Source organism: Phacochoerus africanus, chromosome 15 (assembly GCF_016906955.1).
Source record: "Phacochoerus africanus isolate WHEZ1 chromosome 15, ROS_Pafr_v1, whole genome shotgun sequence".
NCBI classification, from domain to species: domain Eukaryota; kingdom Metazoa; phylum Chordata; class Mammalia; order Artiodactyla; family Suidae; genus Phacochoerus; species Phacochoerus africanus.
In genome coordinates this window covers 68,657,809-68,683,306 of record NC_062558.1, presented here as the reverse complement: position 1 = coordinate 68,683,306, position 25,498 = coordinate 68,657,809, and positions in this window count along the sequence as shown.

Below are 25,498 nucleotides of genomic sequence, written 5' to 3'. Positions count from 1 at the left end.
TTTTTGGAAGATAAAAAAATGAATTCACTATTAGCTCTCTATTTGTTGTTTTATTTTTCCTCCATCTCCTTCTTAAATGTATGCCTGTCTTGGTTCATTTCACAGTTTTCCTCAGTATATCCTTTATTCATGTTGCAGGGTCATAAAATTCATTCATGCTACACCTCCAGTGTGTAGAGAAATTGTAGTTCCCTAGACTCCCATTTACTGGTTAGAGGGAAATTATATTTTAGTTATATTTGCTTTGAACTTTGGTGTGACTGAAAAGTGTTAATAGTTTCTAAGTTATTACTACTGTGTGTCCTGGAATTTCTTGGTCCTTTATAGCTTATTTTATGAGTTGGGCATAGGGATGAGTCTCTTGAGGCCTCCTGATTGAGGGTCTGAGTCATGGTCATGAGGCATGTTGTGCCCTGGCCTTTCCTATTTCCTCTTTATTCTGTTATCATTGACACACCAGGGCTTACTGGTTTTCACATCGGATTCACTGACTCAGCCGACTCTTCCAAGGGTGGTCTGTGACCCCATTTGGCACTGACTAGGTGAAAGGTCCTTTTGTCCAAACGTCATTATGTTTTTCAGAGCAATTGTGAACGTCCCTGTGTTCTTCCTTTGATTAACAAAAATTATCTCTGAGAGTCCCCTTTTCTTGGTCCACACAGTTGCCTGAGGTTTGGAAATTCTGTGGCTTTCTTTATTCTTAATGAACATAGGGATATTTTCTAGCCTTCCTAGATATGAAAAGTATCCCCAACTTCACGCTCCCAATACCTGGCCAGTGTGCTACAAAAAAGTGGGTCTACGTCCCAGTTCCTCACTGTTTGCCAGTCTTGCAGGGCTCTGTTCCCTTCTAAATCTTGTATAACCTACCCCTCTTTCTAGAGAATCCAGCCCCAAATATATCTCTTCTCTCTGTACCCATCACCCAAAATGGCTGGCAAAATCTTTTTAATGTCTTCTACATGCAAACTGCCTCTTTAATATCTCTGTGTCTATTAGGCTTCTTAAATCTAATTTGGACAGAAGTAAAACCATTAATTCTCCCTCATTCCCAACTTTTCCCCATGGCCTGGCCATTTGCCCCACCACACTCCCAACCCTGAATTGCTCATGCCAAATGCTAGGAAATCACTCCTTTCTTTTTGTCTGTAGTTTGTATCCTGGATTCCATCCAGCATAACAGCAAGTATTATCGCTTTTACCTCTACAACCTAAACCTAATCTATACATTTCTCCCATCTCTCTTCTAGATTCTTTGAATCACCTCCTTTTTGTTGACTTGCTGACACAAGATCCAGAAGGGTAGAAATCAAAACACAGCTCTCCCTTGCTTAAAAGCTTTCAGGCCTATCAGATGTAGGAGGAAATCCTAAATTTATGGCTCTGGCCTACTTAACCTTCTGTAACTTGTCCTTGCTATGTTTTGTGTTTTCATCTTAATTCACTCTACCTCTTGACCATTATTCTGTTCCTCAAATACAGTTTGCTCCTATCCCAGGAACTTTGCACTAGTGAGCACCTCATCCTGGAAGTCTATTCCCACAATCTTGGCATGGAATTTCTGCTTCCATCCTGGCATCCTGGAATTTAAATACCAGCTTGAATGTCATCCTCCCCTAAAGACCTTTTCCAATCATCTAAACTAACATAGACTCATGCTTGCTGCCTATAACTTTATTTTTATTCTCAGTATGATCTTCTGCTCATCACAGTAGTGGTTTATTAGTCCCTTTTTTTTTCCCCCCTTTCATTTCTTTCCATCTCTTTCTGGAACTGGCCTTGGCTCAAGGCAGATACTCAAAATATCTATACATGTGTGTGTGTATTCGTGGCAGTTCCGGTTGTAGTTCAGCCAGTTAAGAACCTGACATAGTCTCCATGAAGATGTAGATTCAATCCCTGCCCTCACTCACTGGGTTAAGGATCTGGTGTTGCCACAAGTGCTGTGTAGGTTGTAGATGCAGCTCCAATCCAGACTTGCTGTGGCTGTGGCATAGGCCTGCAACTGCAGGTCCCATTCATCCGCTAGCCTGGGAACTTCCATATGCTGCAGGTACAGCCCTAAAAAAGAAAAAAAAAATGCTCAATACTTGCTACATAAAACAGTACCTAGAGTTAAAAATTCAGTATTGTATACTTCAAAATTTGTTGAGGGTAGATTTCAAGTTAAGTGTTCTTACTGAAAAAAAAAAAAATCCATGAACAAACAAAAACCTGAAAAGGGCATAGTGGTATTAACTATGTGCCAGGTACTCTGCTAGATCATGAGATCACAAAAACAGAATTATGCAGTTCCTGCCTGACCACATTTCTTGAAGGCATCCTGTTTCTTTATCCTACTCCATCTCAGCATAAAGTACAATGTTCTCCAATCTCCCCCCACTTACTTCCTAGCATCCAAACACTGGGTTCTAAGGCAGTCTTCATATATTCAGCATTCCAAGGCAGGATTAAGATTAGCAGCTATAATGATTTAAAGAGCTAATCTGCTCCTTTCACTCCTCTATCAATCCTTTTAATCAAAAGTTCCTATTGTTATTAAAGTAAGGATGAACAAAATAGTGAGCCTAGACATCACCCAATATCTCAGGCCCTTTGGTAGCTGATAGCCGTATCTTCACTGTCCTGCATCACCAGCTCAATGCAGTTTTTCATTACTCATTCAGTTCCTGATTTGCCACTAACTGCTTTCCTTCCTCAAGACCTTTGCACAGGCTGTTACCTCTCCCAAGACCATCTTCACATTAGCTTCACCCCCTTGCCTAACTGACTCACACTTCAACTTGATGTCAATTTACATGTCACTGCTTATGGTGGGGAGATATTGGAAAAGCCTCATCTTTATACCTTCTTATTTAGCTTAAACTGCTTTATAGAACTTATTTTGTCTGTAATTTAATAATTATGTGTGTTAAGTCTTCAGTTAAAGCCCAGAACATGACCCTAAGGATCATAAGAACATCAATCATATCTGGGTGGTGTCGTCATTTTTTTTCCCTAATCTATTTCTGTGTGTTCCCATATCCTTACATCCGAGCATAAATTTTGACACAATAAAATACTCAGTAAATATTTGTTGAATGAACAAATGACTGGATGATTAAATGCATGAATGAATGCGAGTCAAGAATAACTTCTAGGAGCTCGTACTCCATTAGGGAAATCTCATGTAAAAAGTTTATATGAAAAAAGGCTAATATATGTTATCAACCCCAGAGAGGTGGATAAGGCAGGGATTATTATCTGCATTTAACAGTGTAAGAAGCTGAGACCCATAGAAAGTAAAGTAGTGAAGTCAGGGTCACATAAGAACCAGAGCTGACTTACTGCTAGAATTGAGATCGATTTCACATCCTTTGCTTTTTCCTTTGCTCTGTATTGTTTCCTTTTAGGTGTGAGGAAAATGCAAACAACAAACTCACAAATGAACAAAGACCTCGCGCAACTCTTTAGTTCTAGACACACATGAGGGAGTGACTATAAATCTTCTCACTTCCTACATCAAATTATTCAAGGACTGCTCTTCCAGAAATAGCACATGCTGTACTGTGAGTGACCTGTGCTAGTGGAGAGCTGAGGTGAGGTCAGGTGTTGGCTGTGGATGACATCTCAGCATCCCTGATGCTGACGGCAGCCCTTAGTCTTGACATCTACTCAGTTAACTCATAACAACTGGCCAAATATCAAACCTACTTGGAAATCCTTCCAAGAGAAATGACTCATGTCAAACCACACTCCAGATATAGAGGATCAAAATTTCCCAAACTGGACCAATGAATCCACATTTTTTTCCCCCACATTCTCTAGAAGAGTTTTATCATAAACTCAGTTTTGGGAATTACCTCATTTCCTTCTTTACAATCTTGCAACAAGTTTAGATACTAATGAGGAAAGAGAAATGATTTGCCCAAGGTAATACAACTCAAAAAAAGTGTAGCAGGGCCCCCAAACTTTGGTGTTCTGACTGCTGGCAGCTGAGACATTTCCTTATGACACACTTGTTTTTAAAAGAAACACTGCAAAGTAGCAGGATATAAGATATAAGATTAAAGAAACACTGTATCCTGTAGAGGAAGGCTGTGACAGAATTTTAATGGGGGTAGTGAAAAAAGGGGTTAAACTACTTAGGTTACAATGCCCAGTTAGGAGTTACCATTGTGGCTCACTGGGTTAAGAACCCAGATGGTATCTGTGAGGAGGTAGGTTCAATTCCTGGCCTCACTCAGTGGGTTAAGGATCTGGCATTGCCACAAGTTGTGGCATAGATCAAAGATCTAGCATTACTGTGGCTGTGGCGTAGGCCAGCAGCTACAGCCCCAATTCAGCCCCTAGTTGGGGAAATTCCATATGCTGCAGGAGCAGCCTAAGGAAGGAAGTTGAGAGAGAGAGAGAGAGAGAGAGAGAAAAGCCCAGTTAAGTCCTCTCATGTCTTAGAAAGTTAGTATAGCAAACCTCTAAAGCAGTGGTCCTCAAACTCCAACATGGGTAAGACTCACCTGGGCCCCTACCATTGGACTCTTTACCTTTATAAAGCCCTAGAGGGCATTCTTTCATGAATAGTTGGGCTTTGGTGAACATTGCTCAAAACTGCCTTTTAGTCTCAGACACTGATTATTTACCTCAGGAGCAGTGGTTCTCAGCCTTGATTGCCCATTATAACCACTTGGGGAATTTAAAAAAAAAATGATGTTGAGGCTCCATGCTGAGAGTCCGATTTAATTTGCCTGAGATGAGACCTATTTAACAGTATTTGGTAAAGCTTTTTAGATGATTCAAATGTGAAGCAAAGGCTTTAGAAGATGGATCAATTGTTGGAACCACATGTATTAGCTCTGCCTCCAGATTAAAGCAGGAGGTAAATTAAAGAAATTCTGCTTGCCTTTCTGCTTCCAAGGCATAAGCACAATTATAAGGTATTTTGCAAAGATAATATAGAACTCTGAGGCGGCAATATGTTGACAGTTGTGTGCTTGAAGATAAATACATAATCCACTACTTGAGTGCCGAGACCAGCTCAGCAGGATGGGGCTGAAGAAGGGGTGCTATGGAACTTAAGGGAAAAAAGTTAACATAAAACAAGACACAGAGACATTTATCTTAAGTAAAGGTGGGAACCTGGGGACTCAAGGTCTCAGGGACCAAGAGCCCCACCTCAAGAAACCACACTGCTTTTATTGCACTCTCGAGGATTACATCAAGCGAAAAGGGGGTTGTAGGTGCAGGGTATAGGGTTTTTTTTTATTATTTTAAAAGTCACTTAGCTGGTAAATGGTTAAACTTTTTACTCTAAACTTTAGGCATTTAAGAATCATTAGCATTTGAGATAGCTATCTATGCATAGCATTTCAGAGAATCCTCACTGTTCTTCTGCAAAAGGCATGCTTACTTGTGGCAACCCTGGGTGTCTAGATTTGCACATTGGTTCTCTTTTCTAATGCATATTCTGTTAACAACCACTCATAACCACTTGGTCATGAGGTTCCTCTTTCTCTTATTCTTTAGAGGACATATCATGCTTGTGCAAATGGCGTGCCTTTCTGCACAGGTCCGTGTGCCTAGACCATTGTATTATATCCACATTCAGCTGACCCCACGAATAATCCATGCCCTTAGGTCTTTGTTCTTAAGCTTAAATCATTTACCATCTCCGAGACTGTTTCTCAAGCAGGAAGACAAGACAAAGTAAGGAAGGACAAGATGGAGTTTTCAGCAAAGAGGCTAAGAAAATATAAAAACATGTCTCGCAACACTTGAGAGACTTTTTTTTCTTTAAGGAAGTGTAATTATGGAAACCACTTTTAAAAGATATAAAGAAGCAAGTCAGCACATGGCATTAAACAGCTAAGACTAAAGAAAAAGAAACAATTTCTAAATCAGAAACGGTTATATCCATGCGATTGCTTTCATAAGAGTTATTAATTAGGTTGCTTATATTTTAGTTAAAAAACCATAGAGAAGTATAGCCATGTAACTTCTGGGAAGTAAGATTATTGTTCATGACTATAAACAATAGCAACGGCAGTACCAAGCAGAAAAGAATTTTAATCTCAAATCACAGCCATTCTATCAGTTCGATTCTGAATATTAAAACAGACTGCTGAGACTCAGTTTCTTGTTGCTTGTTTAGTTTTAGTTGGAAAGGAATATATTTTCCCCAGAGTCATAAAGTAATTTCTTCAATGACAGTAATTCCTTCTAGAATCAGTAGCTTGCACTTTTTTTTTGTCTTTTTGCTATTTCTTGGGCCGCTCCCGCGGCATATGGAGGTTCCCAGGCTAGGGGTTGAATCGGAGCTGTAGCCACCGGCCTACGCCAGAGCCACAGCAACGCGGGATCCGAGCCACGTCTGCAACCTACACCACAGCTCACAGCAACGCCGGATCATTAACCCACTGAGCAAGGGCAGGGACCTAACCCGCAACCTCATGGTTCCTAGTCGGATTCGTTAACCACTGCGCCACGACGGGAACTCCATTGGAGTCATTGTTAATTAGTCTTGTGATCTTAGCCAAGATTTCTTACCAAAATGTAAGGAACATAGTAACACTCTTTCCTGATACGCAGAAACATACACACACACACACACACACACACACACACACACACACACACACACATATATGTGAATGACATGTATATAACGATAATGTATACAATGACATGTATAGAGAGAGATAAAATGAAGTGAGATATGTGTCTGTAGACACCTTATAAGCTGAAATGTATTCAATCTTAATGTATTCTCTGGAATACTAGTCGAAGTTCAAATAGTTTAGGAAAACAATAGAGATGACCCTTAAACAACACTGGTTTGAACTGCTCAGATCTACTTATGCACGAATTTTTTTTTTTTTTTTTCACTTAATAACTACTACAGTACTATATGATGCTGGGTTGTGTGTATCCTAGGGTGCAGAATCTCAGATACGAAGGAGCTGCTTATACTGAGGGCTGACTGTAATTTTTATGCAGATTTTCCACTGTGAGCAGGGTGGGAACCCCTAACCCTTGCATTGGTCAAGGGCCAGCGGTACACACTCTAGCCCCATCTTGGAGATTTGTAACTTACGTTAGTAATTTCAAATACCTGCAAAGTGCAGCAGTCAAAATGTTGTTCAACTTTGTTTTATCTGTTTCCAAGATTGATTCATCCTTCTTTTTCATGTCTGTCAATATATAAAAGTAGGGTTCTTTAAAAAAAAAAAAACTGGATCAGTTTATGTTTAGAAATCTATAAAACCAGGATGATCATACAAGGAACTATAAAAATATCAACAGAAAATGAGGGGTGGAGGACTCTACAGATTAGACTGATCAGAGAAACTTAAAGAGTATGTGGGCCTTGAACTATATTAACTGTTTGATACTGAAATTATTTATTGAGTAGCTACAAATATTTACTGAGTACCCACAGGTGAAGGGAGATATTAGGGATTTGGAGGTTACAGTATTCATATGAACCAGTTTAGGATTTAGAAGATGCTGCAGCTCAGATCTGGCATTGCTGTGGTGTAGTAGGCCAGCGGCTGCAGCTCCAATTTGACACCTAGTCTGGGAATTTCCATATGCCGCAGATGCGGCCTTAAAATAAATAGGTAAATAAATACATAAATAGAAGATGTGATACAACATAACCATGTTACAAGTGGCATTTTTAAAAATTAAGATATAATATGAGATAACTTGGAATTTCAGGAGCATGTGTAAACAGAAAGTATCTATTTAGTCACTATATTGTCCTGATATTCTCTTTACATGAAGCTTACTACTTATTTCTTTAACCTAAATTTATTAAATAAGCTATATCTAAGTGTGTTTTGGTAATTGGCTATATTGCACAACCATGCCCTATATTTGGGAAATATCCTTGCCTTCAGTCAGTATCAGGTTTCAAAAAGATCCTACGAAGTATTCATAGGGGATCTGATCCACATTGACAGCATCTCTGCAGAGCTAGGAATCAGGTTCTATCCCTAGTACCCACACTGTGTTAAAAGGATCCAATATTGCTGCAGCTGTGGTGTAGGGCACAACTGCAGCTCAGATCTGATCCTTGGCCCAGGAACTCCATATGCCTCGGGACAGCCAAGAAAGGAAAAAAAGCCCCAAATATCATCTTTAATCAATTAAAGGTATATAACATAAAATGTAGTATAATATAATAACTATTATGTACCTAGAAATTCGGCATAAAACAATTTATTTAGAGCACATCTTTAGAAGTCAAAATAGTCATTTAGGTCTATATTTCATCCTCTGTTCACTCCTGAAAATTCTCTGTATCTATTTTTTTCCTTAGTACCTAATTTTATGCTGACTTCACAGTAGATGATATAAATTGAAGCACTTGCTAAATTTTTTAATGTGGTACAAATTATCATTATCATAACATCTTATTAGACTCTTACAGAAAGCTTTTAGTGTGAGAGAGTATGATTTCTCCCATCCTTAACCCAGCTAAATCTCTTCTCTCCCTTTTAAAGTCAGATTTGACCTCTAGCCTGGGAACCTCCGCATGCCAAGGATGTGGTCCTAAAAAAACAAAAAGACAAGGACTTCCACTTAGCTATTAGTGTTGCAATAGTCAAATGAGGTAATGGTATCCATTATAAAGAATAAATGCCAAATCATATAGCTTTGCACACTAAGCGTTTATCCTCATTCCCGCTATTGTGGGTGCTAGTAGTTCAATGGCTTCCCTCTAAAAGACCCTAGGACCTGGTCTTTTTCCAACTTTACTCTCCTATAGACCCTTTTTTTATTTAGCTGACATTTGGGGAAAGGAGGATTGTTTCAGAAGTTCTTATGGCTCAGGACTTGAAATAGAATACTCATATTCTCTTGGCGAGAACTCAGTCACATAGCCAAAATTGCCTGCAAGTAAAGTGCTGTCCAATTGTGTACTTGAGAACTGAAAGGAAATTCAAACTAGGAAAACTGAGAGTTACTAGAGAGATTAACAAATCACATTTCCATTTTTCAACCGACCCTCATAAATATCAGGTGGAGTCAATGGATTAGCATTGAGCCATGTTCAGCATTCCCTGAAATACCTGGGTCTGGTCTTTCCCATTCTTGCATAATAAAGGAATCTTGTTAAATAGTTCCAGATCTCTTGGGGAAATACAGAACAAAGGCTCAGCACATGTCCACATTTTCAGCATGTCATTGATATTTCAAGGTTCTTCCTCAAGCTACCTGTCATTTAAGGGACCCTCCATCTATTTATTGACTCAGATCAGACTTTGACGAAGGTCTATTGTGGTGGCTCCTGCTGCCCAGATCTGGACAGGTAAGAATTTAACCATCCTTTTCAGTCTTCCAGACACATGATCAATCCACTGTTGTCAAAGATCCTTGTAGGTCAGATCATTTCATTTTCCATGCTGGCCCTGCCGGTTATTATGGTGATTGTGTCCATTTTATCTCTGGCAGTTAAGTCCATCATCTTGATCTCCAATACCTTTGGATCTTCTCATTCACACTGAAGTCAGGAAATTATTTCAAAATCAGGATTTCTCTGTAATATTCCTGACCCACAAAGGTCTACCACTTAAAGTGCTTTAAAAGGTACTGGAAGTGGTTTTCCTTGACTGAGAGTGGATCACTGGAAGGGTACATGACAATGATTGCTGAGGTCCTGGAATGTTCTATATCTTGTCCTGGATGGTAATTATATAGATGTGTTTGTTCCATTGGTGTTCACCTACTATTCACTACTTCCATGGATCTCTGATGCCTTAAAAGTATGTATATGGGAGTTCCTGTTGTAGCTCAGTGGATTAAGATCCCAATATAGTGTCCATGAGGCCATGGGTACAATCCCTGACCTTGCTCAGTGAGTTAAGGATTAGGCATTGCTGCAAGCTGTGGCACAGGTCACAAATGCAGATGGAGTCCGTGTTGATGTGGCTGTGGCAAAGGCTGGTAGCTGTGGCTCGGATTCAACCCCTGGCCCAAGAAATTCCATATGCCACAGTTGCAGCTATAAAAAAAAAAATTATGCATAAAAACCTTTCAGCATTTTTTAGCTGTTCAGTGGAGCATAGTTTGTTGCAAGGCAACTACCGCTACAACTGTCCACTAAAAATGTATACTTTGCCCTTAGCTCCATAGAAAGTGATGACCCCAAATAATTTATCTTTGTAGCTGAAAATTTTTCTTTTAGAATGTAGCAATATACTTTAAATTCATAAGAAACTGTCTGTGGACTCTCTACTACCCTATTAATCCCTATGTCCCTCCCTTATTTTTTTTTTTTTCAATAGCACTTTCACTATCTGACAAAATATTTTTTGCGTATTTCTTCTCTCTAGATTATATGCTTTCTTCCCAACACCTAAACCAGTCTCTGGCTAATAGTAGGCAGTCAATAAATATTGAATGAATGAAGAAACTTTGTTACTTGTGTAGGTATTAACTAGAATTTCTTGACACCAGTAAAAAAGAATGATAATTTATTTATTAGATTTCTACATCTTAATATTTGTTGAAAGATAATTACATATTTAAGTGTTTTTAAACATTACTAGTAAATTAAGTGTTGTTAGGAATTTCACATCTCATGCATTCCCTGTACTGACATTTGTTAACTTGCAGAACTTAATACTAATTAACATGACCTGTGGCCTGCTTGCAAATTGTTAGCCAACATGTTGTCATGAATGGTATGATTTCAGAGCCTTGACTTGTGCAGTATGAAGTCCTTCTTCTGAAAATCTATGTTGTTTTCCTTTCAATATATCAAGTACTGCCTGAAGAGTGCTTTTATTGTCTTGTACAGTCATTTTTCCTAAAACATTTGTTTTGAAAATATTAATTTGTTCCAACACAATTGATGAAATTGGGGACAACTAGAGCATAACACACATTATGTTTTTTGTTTTTTGGGGTTTTTTTTTGCTTGATTTCTTAGATGAATGCAGACAGCTGCACCCAGTTAAACTAAGCTCTGTAGGAACATACTCTCCCCCCACCAACCACACCACTGAAACATTTATCTACCAGCTACTTCAGTTCACTGTATCTGTTACCTGGTATAATAGCTTTGCATGTAGTTGCAGATAACCTTCCAGAAGTCATTTAATAATAACTCACAATCTGCAATCCATTTGATGCCCATTTCCACAAACTTAAGGTCTTTTCAGATCAAGTGCGATATATATTACAGTATTTACATATTTTTAACTACTTAACATGTATAAATGGTGACATCATTCCTACTAGGTTCACCTTTTTTTTTAAATTTTTTTTTTCATTGTTATTTCCCCAATACAATTTTTTTCCTACTGTACAGCATGGTGACCCAGTTACACATACATGTATACATTCATTTTCTCACATTATTATGCTCCATCATAAGTGACTAGACACAGTTCCCAGTGCTACACAGCAGGATCTCATTGCTAATCCATTCCAAAAGCAATAGTTTGCATCTATAAACCCCAAGCTCCCAGTCCACCCCACTTCCTCTCCCTCCCCCTTGGCAACCACAAGTCTGTTCTCCAAGACCATGATTTTCTTTTCTGTGGAAAGGTTCATTTGTGCCATATATTAGATTCCAGACATAAGTGATATCATATGGTATTTGTCTGTCTCTTTCTGACTTCACTCAGGATGAGAGTCTAGTTCCATCCATGTTGCTGAAAATGGCATTATTTCATTCTTTTTTGTGGCTGAGTGGTATGCCATTGTGTATATATACCACATCTTCCTAATCCAATCATCTGTCGATGGACATTTGAGTTGTTTCCATGTCTTGGTTATTGTGAATAGTGCTGAAATGAACATGCAGGTGCATGTGTCTTATTTAAGGAAAGTTTTGTCTGAATATGTACCCAAGAGTGGGATTGCTGGGTCATATGATAGTTCTATGTATAGTTTTCTAAGGTACCTCCATACGGTTTTCCATAGTGGTTGTACCAGCTTACATTCCCACTACCAGTGCAGGAGGGTTCCCTTTTCTCCACACCCCCTCCAGCATTTGTGGACTTATTAAGGCTGGCCATTCAGAGTGGTGTGAGGTGGTATCTCATGGTAGTTCGGATTTGCATTTCTCTAATAATCAGGGATGTTGAGCATTTTTCATGTGCTCTTTGGCCGTCTATATATCTTCCATGGAGAAATGTCTATTCAGGTCTTTTGCCCATTTTTCAATTGGGTTGTTAGCAAAAAACTGTTGAGTTGTATAAGTTGCTTATGTATTTTAGAGATTAAGCCCTTGTCCATTACATCATTTGAAACAATTTTCTCCCATTATGTAAGTTGTCTTTTTGTTTTCTTTTTGGTTTCCTTGGCTGGGCAAAAGCTTGTCAGTTTGCTGAGGTCCCATTCATTTATTCTTGCTCTTATTTCTGTTGCCTTGGGAGACTGACCTGAGAAAATGTTTGTAAGGGTGATGTCAGAGAATATTTTGCCTATGTTTTCTTCAGGAGTTTGATGGTGTCTTGTCTTATATTCAAGTCTTTCAGCCATTTTGAGTTTCTTTTTGTGCATGGTGTGAGGGTGTGTTCTAGTTTCATTGATTTGCATGCAGCTGTCCAGGTTTCCCAGCAATGCTTGCTGAAAAGACTGTCTTTCCCATTTTATATTCTTGCCTCCCTTGTCAAAGATTAATTGACCACAGGTGTCTGGGTTTATTTCTGGTCAACAAATTCAGCAAAGTAGCAGGATATAAGATTAACATTCAGAAATCAGTCGCATTTCTGTATACTAACAATGAAATATTAGAACACTACCCTTTAAGGTTCACCTTTTTTTAATGTGTCACTGACAGTTTATGTTTTCAAGTATTATGACCTGACCCCATTACCCCCTCAGGCGTGTGTATTTTATTGCACAAATTTTGCATTGCATGGTGCATTGCAGGATTGTATGTCTCAGTGTAGTACAACTGGCTGTTTATAACTGCTTTGTCATCTGTGTTGTCAGAATCCTCTAATGGAACCTTGGTTGGCGTCTCCAAAAGAAAACACTGAGATGTAGTTCGGCTACATAGGTTTTTAGTTATCAACACCTGGGAAAGGAGCGAGGAAGAAGCAGAAATGAGCCAAGGAGAAAGACAAATCATGACACAAGTTTAACAGAGCTTCAGGAGAAATTCTGTAAGAAGTATTGCTTGTCAGTGTTTTCTGTTGAACCAAAATGGCCAGATCTTTATTTTCCTGGCTTAATCAGTCACCAGATATAGCTATGGTTGAAAGGGTGGAGCTCAGGTGAGGTGGAACTCTTGGCTGTGTGATGTCCTAAAGAAGCTGACACCTGGGGATTGTCTGCTGCCCACAATCCCTGCAGTTCCCACATCTCCATCTTTTGAAGACTGCTTTGTCCTACTGACAGTCAACATTCACCTACCTCTTTTGAGGAGCATTTTTCCATGATATGTTCATAATGTCCATAAATGAATGATATTCATGCAGAAAAAATAAAAACATTAAGTTCTTTCTTGAAGAGGAATATTGCTAGAATACATCATGATGTGAACATTTCTATGTCCATCTCACAGTGTATTTTACATTAGTTTGGAAACCTTTTAGTTTTGAAGGAACGTTAGACTTACAAAAGGTTGCAAAAATAGTATGAACAGAAATTAGTTATCCTTCACTTCCTTTCTGCTAATGTTAATTATCTTACACCACTCCATTACAATGAGCTCAACCAGGAAGTTAACATAGCATACAATATGATTAACTAATCTACAGGCCTTTTTCAAATTTTACTCAATTGTTTCTCCAATTTCATTTATCTGGACAGAATCCAAATCAGGATCCCATGTTACATTTAACTGTCATGAATCATACTTTATTTTACACTTATGTCCATCTGTATGAGCTTCTTAATGGTAAATTACCTACACATAATATTCTAAACATCTGACAAAGTGTGTGTTAATACAGTTATTAGATTAATAATTGTGGAATGCACAAACCCTAGAGGTTTTTCAAGGGCAAATCTTTGTTTAATCTTAATTCCTACTATTGTACTTGCAATTGATCTTCAATTTGTTTGGCAATTTATTTAGGAAAGAATTAAATTGAAATACGCATAAATGATACAAATTAAGCAGCAAAGTAATCCAGTTGGTTTTTAGCACTTAAAAAAAAAAACAATCATGTTACGGCAGTTACCATTGTGGAGCAGTGAAAACAAATCCGACTAGTATCCAGGAGGGTGCGGGTTCAATCCCTGGCCTCGTTCAGTGGGTCAGGGGTTCACCATTCCCGTGACCTGTGGTGTAGGTCGCAGACACAGCTGGGATCCTGCATTGCTGTGGCTGTGGTGTAGCCCAGCAGCTATAGCTCCAATTAAACCCCTAGCCTGAGAACTTCCATATGCTATGAGTACAGCCCTAAAAAGCAAAAAAAAAAAAAAAAAATTTGAAATGGGGAAAGAATATAAATACAAGAGAAGATAAATCATGAGAAACACCTTAGGGAGATGGTTTTGACTCTCATTTCAAAATGTGTGATGGCATGGAATCATACAGAATTGAAAGGGGTGCTTTTTTTTTGCAGAGGAGAGTAATGTGTAAAGTCACAGAAATCTAGGACTGGCACATGGGCACAAAACGTGGCAGGACAAAAAGCATGCTATTTCTTTCTTTTTTAAAAAAATCAATAGGCAGAGAAAATCAATTAAAGACCTTCATCCACTTTCTGAGCATTAAATAGACCTTTTGAGTGACAAATTTCTTTTCTGATCTGTGGATTTTGCGTGAAAGAAGTTTCCAGCTTGCTTGCCTTCATTCATCATTCATACGTAATTTGAATGGCTAAAAAGTCTAAAATCAGATAAACTAAATGCTTACTGGAGAAGAGGGGAGTAGATCTGTAAATAATAATTCAGAGTGAAATAAGGATTTTCTCCTTAATTGTGTGGCTACTATAGGAAAATACACAAGTAATTTTCAAAATCTTTATAGCATAGGGACTCGCTTGGTTAACTAATTTAAGAAAAATGTATTCACTGCCTTCTTCATCTGCTGATTTCTAGCACTCTTCATTTTACTGGTTTATAGGATATATTCATGATACCTGTTATTTTGGTGGAGGCATAAATATCAATTATTTTTTCTTTTACCAAGTGCATAGTATTTTTTTATTTCTATATTGGAGTACACAACTTCTTACATGGCTATGTATATGTTTTTCAGATAACTCTCAAAACTTTGGATTTTGTTTCTAAATGTCTGGAGAGCTCTGTTTTTTCTAGAGTGTCATGGTTCTAAATGGAGTGAGATTTTTAACTTAAGCCTGGTGTTATCTTGGGTGAAAAGATTACCACACAGTGCAGAAGGGAGCTAAGAATTTAATGTAGCTACTTTCCCTTCTCCCAGTACTCTAATTTTCCTTTAAATGATCAGTTGAGAAGACAGCCACCAAAAATTAACTGGCATGATATTCAATGTTTTTTTTTCCCTCTTATTTTGAAGGACAGAAACATAGCTAATAAAAACAGCTGGATAATGCTAGGATGCTTATTTTGTTTCAAATATTAAATCAATATTTCTTCACCTTTTAACAATGAAAACATTTGGGCACCAGAAGTACCTTTGAAAAGCATGTGTTTTTAAATGGTAATATTTATGAAGAGAAGTTAGATGCCTATGAGGTTTTGATACAGCTTTTATTACTTATATTAAAATATTTCAAATGTGCTTGATTTGGGAAGATGTTCTTAGTCCCACGTATCATTTTAACTTGACCTTCCATATTTAGTCTGCTGACACCTCATTGCAGGTGTAATACCAGTGTTGGTTATCTGCATGTTGGGCCGTACTAGACAATGTATGTGTTGTACTTGTTCCTGATAGAGTAATGATCATTTGCACTTGAATTCTCTATGTAAGAGTGTGTTTCCTGCAGGAGATTGTGTGTCTGTCTCTTGATACCAGACCTCAGATCATTGCCTGGCACAAAATAGACAGTAAGTGTCTGAAGAATGAGTGTAGGATTAAATAAATGAATGGTGTTCTTTCTGTCTCTTGTGTATCTAATTATCCTCCAATGTCTATAGATTTTGCTTTTGAAGTGTTCTCATATCTGTCACATTATCTTCATTCCCAGGCTACAAAGGTAGCCCAGGTCTTCATAAGTAATTACTTTTGAACACCTGCATGAGATTTCTTATCTCATTTTCATCTCTTGCACCATTCCCTTTATATTACATCTCTCATTATTCTATCAAAGCCGACTTCTAAGAGAAATCTCTGAATTTACCACTCTCTTGCCCAGACACCCTCCCTGGCCCTAATTCTATGGCAGGGTAAGATGTACAACTCCCTAATATCTTTAGCATGTTATCCAAGGTCTTCTGTGGTCTAGTATCAGTATAGTCAGCCTTCTTTTTCCACTATTTCCACTCATGCACATGGTATTTCACCTGAATCAGAAATTATTATTAATACCTTTCTTCTTTGCTGTGTTTTAGCTCTTTGTTTACCTGGAATATCTTCTCCACTTTCATCTCTGCCAGTCACAGGGCAATTTAGCCCAGATTATATTCATTTCTTATATGACTAAGCATTTTCAATTGCTGAGCTAGTTACAGGACCTTAATCAAGTCTTTCTTCCCTAGTGGAGACATTCCTAAGGCTTCATTAACTATATGATATAGTTACTTTTCTGAGCACTTACTATATACAGACACTGCTCTCCATATTTTAATACACTACTTTCAATATCCATAACAACTCTATGATTAGATATTAATACAGTTTTGATTTTACAGACAAGGAAACTAAGGCAGAGAGCGATTACATTACTCTCCAGAGTTCTCACAGCTACAAAGCGTTGAAACCAAACATTGAAGTCAGGGTGCCTGTTTAGGGCTGTTGAGCTTCATCACATTATAATTGCGTGTTTTTATAACATAGACTTCATGGGGTTTAAAGAGTGTAGATCATTTATTCTTAAAAAGCTTAAGATGACGATTATAACTAAAGAAGAGTTAATTAAGTCAATAGGGATGAACTAGGAAAGAAAATAAAATTGATTAAGAGCTTTCTGAATTAAGAAATGTGAAAAACAGCATGCATTTATTTTCAAACATATTGAACTCTTCTCATATTTCAAATACTGTCCATGGTACTGAGATCACATTCCTATCATTGTATGAATTGTGTAAAAGTAAATATTAACTAAAGTATATTTTATTGGAAAAAAAAAAGCTATTACTCTGCAGAGACAATACATCTAGCTAAAATTGCCTACACACTCTGAAGTTCTACATTGAAGATGTAGAACCTCTATTTGGTGACCATGGAGTAGTGCCAAGCAGATATTTTTCACCACAGCCTGTTCTGAGGAGCACAGTTGACTAATAGTCTTCAATGAAAGTACTTTTGGATTTTCCAGCATTCACACCACAGACCTGCTTTCCACAGGCTGCTCCAAGCTAAGGACTGAGGTGGAGGTCTAAAGCCAAGCCACTCCTGCCCAATCTGTGGTTCCTCCCAAGGGCAGTCTCTACTTGGGAACTCCCTTTCAGCTTGGCTGAGACTTTCTCAGAACTGCATTGCCTTCTGAAGCTGTCATACCTAATTTTTCTCTCTGCTTTCTTTTTAAACTTTTTTTTATTATATATGATTTACAATCTTCTATAACTGGGTCACTTTTCTGTACAGCAGAAATTGACAGAACATTGTAAATCTCTGCTTTCATAGGTTCCACTCCTGCATCTTGTTCTGGAGGCTCTCTCTACTTTCTTCTGCTCCCTCTCCCATCTCCTTTATCTTTCACACACATGTCTCTCAATAACTACCTGAGACTCCTGATCCTGTTGGGCTATCTATTTCTCACTGGCACTGAACTGATATACTAGGTGAATTCAGAAAGCTTTTTACACCAGGAATTCCAAGATCTTTTATATATACTCTTTATGCACCACTTAATTCAACTACAATTCCAGCAAGCTTATTTGAATGTATAAGATTGTTAAACAGGCACTCATGGGGACATTATTTCCTGTTTATATCTCTCATCCACTATCTAATTGATACCTGATCAAAAATACACCTGCAGAGATGTATTACCACTCTGGTTCTTAACCCTCTACTTCCCCTGTTTTATTATGAAATTTGAAACCCTCAATACTGGCAGCATACAAGTGAAAATGATAGTAATAATTTTAAAAATAAACTTTATGTCACTTTTTTAAATGAAATTTTTTTTCAGGGATTGCTTAGTGCTCATGTATATTTAGTAGGCAGACATAACTTATAGTGAACTGCAGTCTTATAATTTTCTTCTTTGTCCCTCTAAGAAATAATAAAATCAAATCCTCATCAAACCTGTTTAGCTAGCATGAACCCTCACCCCTGATGGTTTTCCTACCAGGACTGGTCTCTCTCATAACTATCAAATTTAGGGATAAGAAAGCATGATTGCTTTTATGTTCTGCAGAATCCCTGTGGGATTTTATTGATAAACAGCATTTAGAATGCCATAAAAAGTTGAAAGAGAGAAGGAATTCAAACATTATTTGTGGAAAAGTCTTAATCAGGAAGACTTTGTAAGCTCCAAATTTACATTAACGTCCGAAGCCTCCTCACTGGTATACACTGGGGTGCCTACATCCTTAAGAGGAGTGTGAGAGACTAAAGGAGGATGAGGATGACAGGAAGAGGTTATTAAACCAAGGACAAAAACCATTGATATAAAGTCTGGTACTGGTCAGTCATCTCATTCTTTTCACAATCTAAATCAGCATCTCATTTTTGTAGACCTCAGGTTATCTAAAGTAGACCTCAAGTTATCTATAGCAGAGGACCCAAAAAAAAAATCCCAGTAGGCACAAAGGATACATAGAATCATTGACAAAATTATTAAGTATTTAGCTAGACTATTGGAAAAATAAAAAACAATCTAGAGCAAATGTTGGCATATTTTGATTTGCAGGACAAATCCAGATTGTTGCCTGTGTCTATAAACAAAGTTGTGTTGAAACACAGACATGCCTATTTATTTATATATTATAAATGGCTGCTTTCACGCTAACAGAGGAATTGAGCTTTTGCAACAGACCATCTGGCTCTCCAAGCCTAAAATATTTAGTATCTGGCTTTTTGGAGGAAAAGTTTGTTGAGCCTTAGGCAAAAGAGAACTACTTAAGAATATAGTCCAGTCATTGAAGGAGAAACTTCTCCTGACTTATGAGAAATCTGTGTAATTAATACACTATCACCATGTGAATATGAAAATCATCCTTGACTATGTCAGAATAACATATGTGGGGTTTGTTTCTTTTTAAAATAGCCTATGTAATGTTCATGCAGTTCTCATACTTCTAAGGTAAAATAATTTCAATTGTCTTCATTGTGAACATGAAACACTATACATCAGTTTTCGTTAAAAGAGTGCAGCAAAATCTCCCACTCCCAAGGGGTTAAAAAAAAACTGTATGCTAAGACTACGATATTTTTGAAACTTACGTTTTGTAAACTTGATGAATAAAGAGTTGAAATCCCATTTCAAATTTCCCATTCACTGATTATTGTGGCCTTTCCTCCCAGTAGCATGAGCAGAGACGACTATACTTTTATTTCTCTGTCACTGTTTGTTTCATAGATAAACTCTGCTGACCAGGTAAACTGAATATAATGGCGTGATGGTGCTTAAAATTTCTGCTCTGTTAACACAACTGAGAATGTCTACATGTCTGATGCTTTACCAGGGTTTGTTCCTTTGTTTCAGACTATTTCCATAAAAGAAAAACAAAGTTAAATCATACACATAAGCAAAATTCTACTGTACAATATCCTTTTGTAGAGAGCAAAATTCTACTGTACAAATTCCTTTTGTAGAGAGCAAAATTCTACTCTCCATCCCACTGTAGACCTACTCTGAATCATCTCTAAGTATTTATTACAATACAGTCTATTGTTTTATGTGTTTTCCATTTTACATTAATGGGATCATACTGAACATACATGTTTGCAACTGGATTTTACACTCACATTGTTCTTAGCTATATATCTTAGCATATTTACATCTAATTCATTAATTTCTAACCTGAATTAAAGTAACTAACACATTTCTAATAAGGGACATTGTTTTAAGACTTCTAAAAATATGACATCATTTATTTTGATTTATTTGGTATTGATAAACCACTCTATAACTAGGCCATTCACTTTATTCATCTTTCTACAGAACAGTCTCATTTCTTTACTATTACACACATTGGCATAATGAAGATCCTATGCCATAACATCTTTGCACAAGACTACAAGAGTTTTTCTAAAGTAGAATTACTCTACAACTGAATTTCCCACCCAAGCTCTTGTCCCACCAGTACTGTGTGAAACTTCTTTTGTCTAGTCTTTTTCCAAAATTTGCCTTTCCCTTATTGCTAACAAAAAAAATTGTTATTTTAAATATTTTAATATTGTCCATTTATTTCCTCCTCCATGAACTGCCATTTTATAATCTTTTTCTCATTTATCGGTTGTGCTGTCTTTTTCCAAATGATGAAAGAAGCTCTTCAAAAAATAGTTACACTACTTCATTGACAAATGTTTATTTATATGGACATATATGAAAATGGAGACATTTGAACATTTTAAAACCACTATTGTTTTACCTAAATACTACACATACCTTTTTCCAGGCTACGGATATTATAATGGCTGTGCATTGTAGACAGCAGTTTTCTAGCACAGGATAATAGGCACTCAAAACTGTAATCTCTGAGTGAAGGGAACTCACAAGTAAGCCCTATATTTATTTCAGCCCCCTGTCCAGGAGCAATTTCCTAACTGTGGTGCAGAAAAGAAAAATTTGAACAAAACATTCTGAGTTGAGAAGTCAGAGATGAGGATCTTGCCTGCTAAAGCAGCTACAGTCTGCAATCACTAGCAAAGAATTCACTGAGTAAGGAGGTTTATAAAGTGCAAGGTCCTGGCGGGGAGGGCAGAAGTCTGTGTAGTGGCTTCCTACAAGTCCCTGGCTGAAGGTGGAGCTGTGATTTTCCAGACAAAAATCATATGAAATTATCAGCTATTCCTGGGATGAAAGTAGAGCAAAATAAATAGAAATCAATCAAGGTAGCCATCATTTGAATTCTAGCACAAGCAGAGTAGAGACATCTCTTTACACCTGAACATTTTTTAAAAGTTTTATTGAAGTGTAGTCAATGTTGTGATATTTTATGCTCCACAACAAAGTGATTCAGTTATACATGTACATACATACATTCTTTTTCAGATTCTTTTTCCCTATAGATTATCACAGAATATTGGGTAGAGCTCTCTGTGCTATACAGCAGGTCCCTACTGGCCGGTCATTCCATATACTACAGTATGAATATACCAACCCCAAACCCCCAATCTACACCCTAGCCCCTACCTATCCCATTTGGTAATCATGAGTTTGTTTTCAAAGTTTGTGAGTCTGTTTCTTTTCTGCAAATAAGTTCATTTGTATCATTTTTTTAGATTCCACATATAAGTGATATCATATGATATTTGTCTTTCTCTAACTTCACTTAGTATGATAATCTCTAGGTCCATCTATGTTTCTGCAAATGACATTATCTCATTCTTTTTACGGCTAAGTAATATTCCATTGTGCATATGTACCACATTTTCTTTATTCATTCCTCTGCTGATGGACATTAAGTTTGCTTCCATGTCTTGGCTATTATAAATAGTGTTGCAGTGAACATTGGTGCACCCTAGCATTTAATTAAGATGTCAAAGAGTTTGCATTATGGGTCAGTGTTCTCTCTGTGAAGATGTGGGTTTGATCCCTGGCCTTGCTCAGTAGATTAAGAATCTGGCATTGCAAGCCATGGCATAGGCCATAGGTGTGGCTCGGATCCAGTGTTACTGTGGCTGTGGTGTAGACCACAACTGCAGCTCCAATTACACCCCTGGTCTAGGATCTTCTATATGCTGTAAGTGTGGTCATAAAAAGAAAAGAAAAAAGAAAGAAAAGAAAAAGTAAAGATGCCAGAAAGACCGTGCTTTAGGAATAAGGACCATGCCCATCATAAAGCCTATTTTAGAATCTCCCTAAAACCTAAAATATAGTCACAACAAGATATGCTTTGTAGTAAGAACTGGGAAATTGGCCTCAACACATTATAGAGGAACTTGGTAAGCATCTTGAACTTTCCACAAATCCACCCCAACAAACCAAATATAAATATGTTCAAGAAGATTAGCCACTCATTTTTTAGGAAAATAATCAACACTTTGCAGAGAAAAAAAAAACAGAATGCAACGTCTATGTAATATGTCAATTCTAAGATCCAAAATATATATAATAAAAAATACAGGAGTTCCTCTTGTGGTGCAGAAGAAACGAATCCGACTAGGAACCATGAGGTTGCAGATTTGATCCCTGACCTCACTTAGTGGGTTAAGGATCCAGCATTGCCATGAGCTGTGGTGTATGTCACAGACGCAGCTTGGATATTGCGCTGCTGTGGCTATGGCATAGGCCGGCAGCTACAGCTCCGATTAGACCCTTAGCCTGGGAACCTCCATATGCTGCAGATGCAGCCCTAAAAAGACATATATATATATAACAAATACTATGTTTCTAAAGAAATGGGAAATTGTGACTCAGAGTCAAGAAAAAATGTAATAAGAGGAAACAGATTTCTAAATGTTCTAGATATTAGATGTAAATACAATAAATGTATAACAATATATAGGAAGTAAAAATTGACACACAGGCACACATCAAAAAAAAAAGACAGAGTGTGTTAAAGAGAAACGGACAAAGTGACTGTAGAGGTTCATGATTTTAGGACACATCTCTCAGTATTTGATAAAACAATTAAGCAAAGCTCAGTAAGATTCTAATCAAAACTATCAGCCAATCTCACTTACTTGATATTTATAGGCCACTGCATATAACAACTACAGGATAGACATTTTTTTCAAGTGCTCATGGAATGTTTATTAAGGTAAAACTGTGTACAAGGACATAAAATGTCCTAGTAAATTTTGAATGATTCAAATATAGCACAGCAGTTTCTCTGAAGAATGGAATTAAATTAGAAATGAAAAACTAGAAAATTTCCCAGTATTTGGAAATTATATAATCCACTTCTGGTAAAATTCATAGCACAAGAAAATTAGAAAATATTTTTTCCACCCAATGATTATAAAAATGGAAGTGTTAGGATATATTATGTATTGGAAGAGTCAGTATTGCCATATATTGGAAGATGTATGATCATGTATTAAAAGACTCAATATTGTTAAGATGTCCATAGTCCCCAAACTGACATATAGAATGAATGCAATCCTAGCAAAAATTCAAAACACATAGTTTTATTGTTGTAGAAACTGCCAGGTAAACCCTAAAATATATTTGACACATAAAAATTCTAGTAGAACTCAAATATTTTAGAGGAAAAAAAACACATCTGAATGGCTTATATCCCCTCAATTCAAGACTTACTATAGCTATAAAGCTACATAAATCATAACAGTGTATGGAATCTGGCATCAGGATGAAAATATAAGTTAGTGGAACAGAATGGAGAACCCAGAAATTCACCACATATTTTCACAATTTATATTTGAAAGATGTACTAAGATGATTCATTGGGGAAAGAGAAGTATTTTCAACAAAAGGTGTTCTAACAACTAGATATAAATATGGGGAGAAATAAACTTCCCTCCCTACCTCACACAGAAGTCAATTGAAAAGAAACCTGGACCTAAATATGTAAGTTAAAACTAAAACTTAAAACAGCTAGAAGAGAAATGTTGAGAAAGTCTTTGCGACCTTAAATAAAGATTCTTTGACAAAAAAAAAGAAATTAACTATAAAAGAAAAAATTGATAAATTTTATTGAATTAACTGAAAATCTGGTTTTTAAGGAATTCAGGAAAATAGAAGAGGAATTACAAAGTGGGAAAAATATTTTCTGAATACCACCTCTGTAAAAGGACTTGGGCGCAGAATATAGCAAAAAATCACACTATATTTTTTAACAAATGAGAAAATACATGTATACTCACCTCAAGAAGAGAATATGTCATTGACTAAGAGGCACATGGAAAGATGCACAACCTCATTGATCGTCAAGAAAATTCACATTATAATAAGATATCACTTTATATCCACTTGAGAACAAAAATATGGCTAATGGCAGATCATGCATTTCAGGTATATAAAATGATAAAATTTCTTGGAAAAATGCACTGGGTTTCTCATAAATTTAAACCTAATCTATGACCCAGCAATTCACCTCCCAAGTATTTACATGAGAAATGAAAATATATATCTATAAAATGATGTATGCATGAATGTTTATATACACTTTATTCAAAATAGTTGCAAACTGTAAATAAATTGAATATTATCCATAGGTAAATGCATAAACGAATTATTTTATATCCCTACAATGAAAAGATCAGGTATATGCTTAAATTATACATGGCATGGAGGAATGACCACAGGAGGCATGAGAGAACTTTCCAGGGTGATAGCAATGTTCTATATCAAGATTGAGATGGAGATTACATGAGTATGTGTTTATTAAAATTCATGAAACTCAAAATGCAAACTCAGAGTGTGTATATTTTTTAGTTTTTAAATTGTACTTCATTAGGATTATTAAAATAACAAAATAAAAGATTATTGTCCTCAGAGAGAGATATTACATCTGTGAAATAAGAAATAAATCTATGTACAAGGAACAAATATTTGAAAATTTTAAAAAAAACCTCTAAAAATTAGATCATGTGCATAAAAGTGTGTGTGTTGAGTAAATAGAGAGAGAGTGAGAGGAAGAAGGGAGTGAAAGGGAGGGAGGGAGTTTAGGAGGCAGTGGGAGAGAAAGAAAAATTTAAAGACTGAAAAAATACAATTGTGGCAATCTCTCGGTTAAAAAAATTTCAAGAAATGGTAATAAAATTAGAAAATCAGTTCAAAATATAAATTAGTCTGTTAATAATAGTTTTAGTGAAAGAAGAGAGAAATGAGAGAAGGAAATATTTAAAGAAATAGCCCCAAGCACTCCTGTTTCTATTATGACAAACAGTTAACTTATACCAACCCTCTCAGTGAGGATAACTATGAAATTTGGATAAAAATTTTTAAATGAAGTAAGAACACCTGCTTGAACACATCAGAAAACTAACAGAATAGAGAAAATTCTGTCAGACAAACTGTAGGTTCTCTTGTACACAGTTTGATTCATTGGGTAAATGTGAAAGACATTGTACTCCAGTCAAATTTATACGAGCCACTTGTTTCATGAATAAAATACTTTGTTATCAAGTCTTTGATTTGAGATGGAGAGTTGTTGAGATATATTTAGAGACATCATTTACACTAGTCTCTACCTGGGACTTATCTTTAGTGGGAACAGAATAAATTCTGTAGTGGGAATGGAATACAGAATTTATTCCTTTATTCAGAAGAAAGTCCCTTGTTCAATCTAAAAGATAGTCGGTGATAAATGGTGGGACAAAATATTTCTGAGTACTGTATATGTGTATGTGTTTATAAACATACATGTTTGTAATAATGTT